This window comes from Armigeres subalbatus, chromosome 1, assembly GCF_024139115.2.
Source record: "Armigeres subalbatus isolate Guangzhou_Male chromosome 1, GZ_Asu_2, whole genome shotgun sequence".
Lineage (NCBI taxonomy): Eukaryota > Metazoa > Arthropoda > Insecta > Diptera > Culicidae > Armigeres > Armigeres subalbatus.
In genome coordinates, this window is record NC_085139.1 from 184,637,426 (window position 1) to 184,646,968 (window position 9,543).

A 9,543-nucleotide genomic window follows, 5' to 3' on the forward strand; every position below is an offset into this window, starting at 1 on the left:
GTCTAAAGGTAGCCTCACACCTTGGGAATATGGTCCGTGGATTTTTTCACAATGTATTTTTACATATGCGATGTTTTCGGGATTCAGCAGGCACAGAAAATCAAAATCCCGGCCCCATTTAAAGTGCACGGGGACCAAAATCCGTCAGGAGTCTCGCTTCGGACGTCGTTCAGTGTGATTGGCTTTTGGGCTCTGCTTTTGTGCGGTGTTTCGCAGAAAAGAAGAACAATAGAACCGGAAGATGACCGCGTTCGAAACAAAAGTAGGTATAGTGCATAGTGTATTAAAAGTGCAGCAGAAACCTGCACGTTTGTGACCTGTAAAGTGATCGATTGTTAGCACGGCAATGCCCTTGCTAATAATATGATCAAGGAATGTAAATGCGCAAACATGTTTAGTGTAAGTATAATGTTAGAAAAATGGTAAGTAATTTATGTTGAATCTTAAATGCATTTCCATTGATTGATTTTATTACTAAATACGCGCCAGGATCAAAGAACTGAATTTTGATCCAGGAAGTGTGAATGCACTTAAGATATCCTTATGATATGTGGGTGTTATCACGCAGGGCTTATTGTACACGACTATAGCTTCGGAATGTTTGCGTTCTTGAAATGGGCTATAGGAGTTACTATAGACTATCCCTTCTAGCTCCGGATCTAAGATTCTTACAATTATATAAAATCAAAAGGTTGCACGAATATTCTATCCATAATGCCACTGTCAGACAGTGGGAGTTAGATTAATAACACACACCGGGACCAAAATCCAGCGGAAAATTTTCCCGAGGTGTAAGATAGCCTTAAGCGGGGATGCGTTGGTAGCTGTCCTATCTCGCGCGTGCGACGCCACCATGCCGAGGAAAGCCCTCCCGAGAAATGGTAGACGCCCGGTATACAGGTGGAGTGCTGAGATTGCGGCTCTTCGATCAACCAGTCTCAAGGCTAGACGAATGATATTACGTGCCTGCACAGAGGATGAAAGAGCGGACCGCCGTGCAGTGTTTAGAGCTGCGAAACTGGCCTTTAACAAGGCCATCAAGAGTAGCAAGGGAGCGTGTTTCGACAACCTATGCAAAGGAGCCAACGAGAATCCGTGGGGTAACGCCTGCAGAATTGGCAAATTGGCAAATTGGCAAAATGAAAAATGATTAGTGAGAAATGAGAAGTAAGAAATTAGAAGTGAGATATGTGAACTGAGAAGTGAAAAGTTAGAAGTGAGAAGTGAGAAATGAGAAGTGAGAAGTGCGAAGTGAGGTGAAAAAAACACAAACTGAAGTGATAAATTCGAAGTGCGAAGTGAGTAGTGAGAAATTGAAAGTATGAAAGGAGAAGTGAGAAATGGAAAGTTAGAAGTGACAAGAAAGAAATTCGAAATCAAGTGAAAAGTGAGAAATGAGAAGTGAGGTGAGAGTGAGAAGTGAAGTAGTGCTAGAGCAAAATGGGGGATGAGCAAGAATGTAAATAACAACATTGCCAATGACAGACATTGTCCTCTCTTGGAAATGTTGGGACAAACTCAACTCGCAAAAGTTTGTCCCAAACTGCAACAGAATAGGATGATCGCCTGCCACGCATTTTGAGAACTAGTCGGTTTTCGATGATGTTTTGGTTAAATAAGTATCAGTTCAATGTTTAGACATAAACTTAACCATCTGTTCACAAGATTTATGTTTACTAAATATACAAGTTATCGCAGTTTGAAAGTTCCAACAATATCCTCTCCATGTTTGTTACAAATAAACGGAACGCAACTGTCTTTATCTTCTACAGATGAGGACAAAGAGTTATCGCTATTCTCTTATGTTGCTTGTTTTTTGCATTTTCAGCGACAATTACATTCCTTGGGGATGAGACGTAAGAAGTTCGATGCGAGTAGTGAGAAGTGAAAAGTAAGGAAGGAAAAGTGAGAAATGAAAAGTTAGAAGTGAAAAGTGATTAGTGAAAAATGAAAGGCGGAAGTGATATATAAGAAATGAGAAATGAGACATGCCAATTGAGATGTGAGAAATTAATAGTTAGAAGTGAGAAGTGCAACGTGAAAAGTGAGTAGTAGGAAAAGGAAGTGAGAAACGAAATGTACGAAGAGAGAGGTAAGAAGTTAGTAGTGAGATGTGAAAAGTGCGAAATGAAGAGTGAGAATTAAGTTGTGAGCAGGGAGTAGTAAGAAGTGAAGTGAGAAATGAGGACCGATGAACAAAAAGTGAGAAACGAGATTCTTTCTCTTTCCTTCTTTTTCTTCTTCCTTCTTTTGTCTTCCTTCTCCATTCTGTTTTATATTTTTCCACTCACTTCTCAACATCACGCTTCTCACTTCATAATTATCTTCTCGTCTCACCAGTAGCTTCTGTTTTTTTCACTACTTACATCCTTCTTCTCAGTTCGCAACTATCACATCTCACTTCTCAACACTTTCTTCTCACTTTCCATTACTAACATGTTACTGCACACATCTCACTACTCAATACTCACTTCCGCTTCTTAGTACTCACTTCTCACTACTCTGCACTCATTTCGAACATCTCATTTCTCACTTCTGAGTTCTCGCTGTTCACCATTCACTTCGAACATCTCACTTGACTCTATAAGGAAACGAATTTTAATTGTTCTCTCCCTAACTCGATGGTCCCTTCAATATCGAGTAAGGGAGAGTTCACTGTATATAAGTCATAGGTATGGGGTGTCTTTGAACCGATGCTATTAAACAAGCGCACAGTGCAAAAACCAAACATCTGTCAACAAATGTCCTATAAAATAAGTATCAATTTTAGACAAAAATCGTTGCTATGTTCTATTGCAACGATTAGCTCGTTGTACCTTTATATGGTGTCCCAGAAAGTATAAGCACGATTTTGATTCGCTCTTATTGTTTTCAGATAAATTTTAAATTGCAGGTAATCGAGCATCATTGTTCGTTATAATCTGTCGCTCTGTGATTCATAAGTGCCATTTGGTTAAGTTTTTATGGGAATGCGAAACTTTTTCCTTGAAAAGCGCAAACAGACTTTGCACGAATGGTGCACTATGGTGTGGAGTTTACATTTCAGGGCATGAAAAATCTGAACGTAAATCGTTCCCTATGAGCCTTATGCTCGATCGGAAAATCGTTCAATCTTTTCCCGTAAAAATGATACTTCTGTTCAAGATTTGAAAAAATCTGACAACATCGAAGAATAAAGTCAACCAAACAGACACAAAATAAACTACGGACTTGGAGCAGAAGAAGAAAAGAATAACATCTGCATATGTTAGAATATAAGTTATACGATAAACCTTTGTGTGAAAGATCGTTAGGGCCCATTCAATTACATAACGCTTTAGGGGTGGGAGGGTGTCTTCGAGCGTTACGGCCTTACAAATTTAGAACCCTTCCATACAAAACACGTTACGAGGGGTGGGTGGGGTTGACAATGGTGTATTTTGGCGTTATGTAATTTGTGTATACTTCTATGCAAGGTGATGATGATGATAAACCATGAGTGAACTTCGGTTATAAAATGCTTCCACGGGACCATTTCAACATGATCCGTACTGGTAACATATTGACGATGTTGATAAGCATGTTTATTTAGGAAATTCTGTAAAAAGCAATGATTTTGTAAGCAATTTGTAGTATGGAATTCTCTCAAATCCATTTGCAGCGATCCATACAATAACAGTTGATGTGTACGTTCAGGAATTTCTGTAGCGGCGGTTACTGTCCATTATCCGAAAGCATCATAACCCAGTAATACTTTGGCCGGTTTTGATATCAGTGTATTACGCGATGGACACGGTAATCTGGTACAAAGCAAAAAGACGAATCCGTACTCAAGGAGATGAATTCTCTAAATTATTCCCAGGAAATTCCTATTATAACTTTTTGTGCTTTGACAAAGGCACATTAGAGTGGCCCAGCCTTGTATGGGGAGAAAAAAAAGTTGTCGAGTTCTACGGAGCACCCGTAGAGTTTGTATGGTGGGTTCAGCCAAAATGCATAGGAAAATACACCTCCGTCACTCTTTTGTTCAGGAAACTGGTGCGGTATGCCCGATTGAGCTCAGAATTGCAATAAAGGCAGTTGATATGTCAAAGATCAATTCCACAGAACATTATACGATGATTAAACGACTTTTAATAAAGTTTCAGATGATTTATTAGGAGTTGGTCTGTGTACTTTGGAATTCATTGATTGTCATGAAAAAAGTGCGCATGTTATCGAAGATGGCTTAGATAGGGTAAGACGGTATAATGCGCCCCACCTGGCCAAAACGCCCCCCTTTGATTTCTAGAAAACTATACCTAACTAAGGGTAAAAATCATTGGAACCTATAAATATTTGTAAAACCATTATACTATTGAATGTGGAAGAATTTTCTAATACATGAAAATTATAAAATACAAAAAGTTACAGTTTTGATGTAACTTTTCATGATTTTTGCTCAACATTCTGGAGCGACTCTAGCATACTTCCGCAAAACTTGCATAGGAACACTCAGTTGGGCAACAAAATAATGCTTCTCAGTCGTTAATATGATATAAAATTTCTTCCATTTTCAAAATGTAACGATTTTCGAAAACATGTTTCACTGAAAACGCCCCAGTGTAGGCAGGACGGTATGCCCTTACCATGTACACAAGCGCAGCGAGCCTGCAGCAATTGCTTCCAAATTATGGGACAATATTGAAATGTAATTCACACCTGCCTAAATGAACATATGTGGGTTTTTAATGTCAAGCACATAAGGATTTGTAACCTTTTATTATGGGATAGATAAAATGCTAATGAAGGGCTATGAAGCGTGTTTGATTACGGTGGGGCGTATTGCCCAGGCACTTTTGAAATCAGTTTTCGCGACTTTTCAAAAAGCTTTATTACGTGTTCTAAATATTTTATATGACTACTCACAGGTGATGCATTTGCGACTTGAACTCCAAATAACACAAAGTTTGCATAAATTACGTTGAAAAGTAAAATTTTCAGATATTGCCTTAGGGGGCATATTATGCTTACCCTATGTGCTGTGGCGCGCGTTCCTGTATATATTGTTGAGCGCGCGAAACCACATCATCAGGCATCTTTGATAACATTATGTTTTCATGCAATCAATGAATTCCAAAATGCATAAGCTTAACCCTAATAGATCACGTAAACTATAGAAAAGGTAATTTAATTGTGTATAATGTTCTTGGAAATGATCTTTAACCAATTCAATCGGATTTTTTTAGTCATTTCAACATAAATTTGGATTCTGCTTCAAAAACGTATACAAACCATGAAAAAGTAGAAATATAGGGTAAAATAATTTTTTGAGATCTTCTAGGGCTTCCAAACCTTCCTTGAGTTCAGTTCTTGATGATCTACATAAACAACAAAAGCGTTTTACGGGGCCTCAATCCTTATTTGAAGTTGGCATTGCTACTTGAGACATAATTAAACTATTTTTATCAAATCGCAGTGTTACCAAAACATAAACGGTACTCCAAACTATTCTTGAGTTCAGATCTTGGAGGTCTACAAGATCAACAGAGTGATTCATAGGTTCCGAGCTTTGTAATAGTTGGAGGAGCCCCATGGAACATTATTACGAGGTATTTACAAAATACAAGACTCCCAGAATATCTACGTACTCCAAACAATTCTTGAGTTCAGATCTTGGGCCTACAAGACCAACAGAGTGATTGATAGGTTCCTGAGCTTGTGTGTTAGTTGCAAAAACCCCATGGGACGTGATTATGTCAATATATAAAACATCCACATTCCCAGAATATCTACGGTACTCCAAATCTTTCTTGAGTTCAGATCTTGAAGTTCTACAACACCAACAGAGTGATTCATAGGGTCCTGAGCTTGTACGTTAGTTGGAGCAACACCTTGGGACATCATTACACCAGAATATGCAAATTACAGCATTCCCAGAGTTTCTGGGTTAATCCAAGTCATTCTTGAGTTCAGATACTGGAGGTCTTCAAGACCAACAGAATGATTCATTGATTTCCGAGCTTGTGTGTTAGCTGGAGATGCCTCATGGAACATCATTACACCAGTATATACAAAATATATTCCCAGAGTATCTACGTACTCCAAATCATTCTTGAATTCAGATCTTGGGTCTACAAGACCAACAGAGTGATTCAAAGGCAACTCACTTATGTGTTAGTTGTAAAAACCCCATGAGACATCATTACACCAGTATATGAAAATTGAAACATTCCAAGAATATCTGGTACTCCAAACGATTTTGAGTTCAGATATTGGCGGTCTACAGGAGCCAACAGAGTGAATCATAGGATCCTGAGCGTGTGTGTCAGTTGTAGAAACCCCATGGGACATCAATATACCAGTATATACAAATCATAACATTCCCGGAATATTTACCAACATAGTGATTCATGGATTCTGAAGCTTGTTTGTTAGTTGAAGAATCACCATGGAACATCATTACACCATTATATAAAAATCTTGTTAGTTGGAATTGCTCAAATGGACATCATTACGTACACAATACGTAAGTACGAAAAATAAACGTGTTATTGTGATCAAACATCGCATCCACAATTTTTCGTTCCTTTTATCATCTATAGTGTTATAGAAGGCCCTCCTTAGCCGTGCGGGAAGACGCGCGGCTACAAAGCTGAACCATGCTGAGGGTGGCTGGTTCGATCCTGGTGCCGGTCTGAACAATTTTCGGATTGGTGTCTGACTTCCCTAGCGTAAAAGTATCATCTGCTAGCCTCGATTATACAAATGCAAAAGTGGTACCTGGCTTAGAAACCTCGCAGTTAATAACTGTGGAAGTGCTTAATGACTAAGCTGCAGGGCTCTATCCCAGTGTGGGGATGTAATGCCAATAGAAGAAGAAGAAGAAGAAGAAGAAGAAGAAGAAGAAGAAGAAGAAGAAGAAGAAGAAGAAGAAGTGTTATAGAATAAAGCTTGGTACCACGGCGTCTCTTGATGACCGGCTGGGCTATACATGTGAATTATTGCTACTCCATAATCAGTCAGAATTAGAGTAAGTTGCACCCTGAAGGCGTTGTACTCTCATACTTACTTGTTTCATACTTATTATACATATTATATATTTTATACGATATTTTTCAAGTTTTACCATTCTATACGTATTGAAACCACCAAGGGTATCATGAGATGACATCTAACCAATAAATGTGGATTGCGTATCTAGAACTGAATAAAGCTCATAATACATTCAATCGACAATATATTTGGTTTCTGTATTGCACGGAAGTGGATGTTACTAAGACTAACATTTATATGTAAGTAAAGTAATTTACGTATGAATAATATCACAAATTTCATTTCAAATCTTTTCTCATACTAATCCCAAAATGAATTAAATGTAATAGCTAAATCATGTTGCTAAAAAACCTTTCTCTCATTTCCTCTGCAACCATTTGATGTGATTCTGCGAGATCGTCAACAGAAGGCGTTTCAGTAAAACTTTCGAATCGACATGTTAAGCTCTGTGCACTGCTGCAAACATCAGCACACTAGAGTAACTTTTGAAAGCAGTGTACCAAAGGAATCAATATTAAGTTTCTCAATAATAATCTTCTTCATTGAAAAATATTTAGTAGACTAACAGGTAACAGGTCATAGCATTTTTTCGAGAAATGCTCTCTTTATTGATGAAATTTGTGTAAGGTGGTTATTCACAAATTACGTGACGAATAATAACCAGATTAATCCACCTAGCGTTGGTGGTGCCTTTCTCGCATTTATTTAAGACACCAACCTTATATGGGGTTTATATAGTCCGATGTACCATTTTCTTCATAACTCTTGAACCAATGACCGATTGTTATCAAATTAAATAGTGATCAACAAGGCTTTGTCCCTGTCGAATAAAACTTGTTGCGAAAAATCGGTGAAGGATTACTCGAAGATTGTCTAATGTTTTTATAGCTTTTTGCACACATACACACACATACCCACATACATACACACGGACAGACAGACATGTGCTCAGTTTGTCGAGCTGGGTCGATTGGTATATAACACTACGGGTCTCAGAGGATTCTATAAAAGTTCGTTTTCGAGTGAAATGATAGCCTTTCAGTACAACTTTGTTGTACGAGAAACAAAACTAGAGGTTCATTACAAGAAGTGGCGAAGAGGAGGGGTGTTGAAAATAGTAATTGTATTACTATTCGATCTTCCCTAGATGTCCTTCACCATACAATTTTTTGGCGGTAAATTCATGCTAGAACATCGTACATCTTCTTGTTGATCGATTTGAATATAAAGAATTGACCTCATGGACATGGACCATGGACCTCATGGAGACCTCAAAGATCTTCGTGTTGATCGATTTGAATATTGGGATCTGAGCTCAAAGACAGTTTGGAGTGTCGTAGATGTCGACCGAATTCTGTGGCGTGTCTATAGTGTAACCAAATCCGTAGATATCCCAACTCATAAAAATAGTGGGGACATCAAAGATCTTCTAGTTGATCGATTTGTAAATAGGGATCTGAGCTTGTTTGGAGTTTGGAGTGTCGTACATGTTCAACGAATTCTGTGGTGTATATCTTACTGTACCGAAGTTCCGTGGAGCTATTCCATCTCGTAAAAATAGTTTAGTTATCGGAGATCTTCATGTTAATCGTTTTGAATATAAGGATCTGCGCTCAAAGACAGTTTGGAGTGTCGTAGATGTCAAACAGATTATGTGATGTGTCTATAATGGTGTAACAAAATCCGTGGAGCTATTCCAACTCATAAAACTGGTGGGGACATCGAAGATCTTCATGTTGATCGATTTGAATAAAAGACCTGTACTCAAGGATAGTTTGGAGTGCCATAGATGTCGAACGAACTCTGGTGTGCCGATGGTGTTACGGTATCGGGCTATTCCACCTCATAAAACTAGTGGGGACATCGAGGATCTCTATGTTGATCGATTTGAATATGGGATCTGATCTCAAGGAGAGTTTGGAGTGTCGTGAGATATCGAAAGAATTCTGTGTGTGTCTGTAATGATGTTACGAGGTATCCTGGAGCTATTCCAACTCATAAAACTAGTGGGGACATCGAAGATTTTCATGTTGATCGATTTGAATATTAGGATCTGTACTCAAGGATAGTTTGGAGTGTCGTAGGTGTCGAACGAATTCTGTGATGTCTGTTATGGTGTTACGAGGTATCCTGGAGCTATTCAACTCATAAAACTAGGGGGATATCGAAGATCTGCATGTTGATCGATTTGAACATTAGGATCTGCACTCAAGGAGAGTTTGAGTGTCGTAGATTCGAACGAATACTGTGGTGTGTCTGTAATGATGTTACGAGGTATCCTGGAGCTATTCCAACTCATAAAACTAGTGGGGACAGCGAAGATTTTCATTTGATCGATTTGAATATTAGGATCTGTACTCAAGGATAGTTTGGTGTCATGGTGTCAAACGAATTCAGTGGAGTGTCTGTTATGGTGTTACGAGGTATCCTGGAGCTATTCCAACTAATAAAACTAGTGGGGACATCGAAGTTTTTCATGTTGATCGATTTGAATATTAAGACCTGTCCTCAAGGAAAGTTTGTCCGTGA

The 9,543-nt window shown here is 38.5% G+C and overlaps 1 pseudogene; it reads right to left on the bottom strand.

Moving 5' to 3' along the window:
- Window positions 1–5,057, bottom strand: part of LOC134206810 (EH domain-binding protein 1-like) — a 19,296-nt pseudogene extending 14,239 nt beyond the window's left edge.
- Between the last annotated feature and the right edge of the window lie 4,486 nt (window positions 5,058–9,543).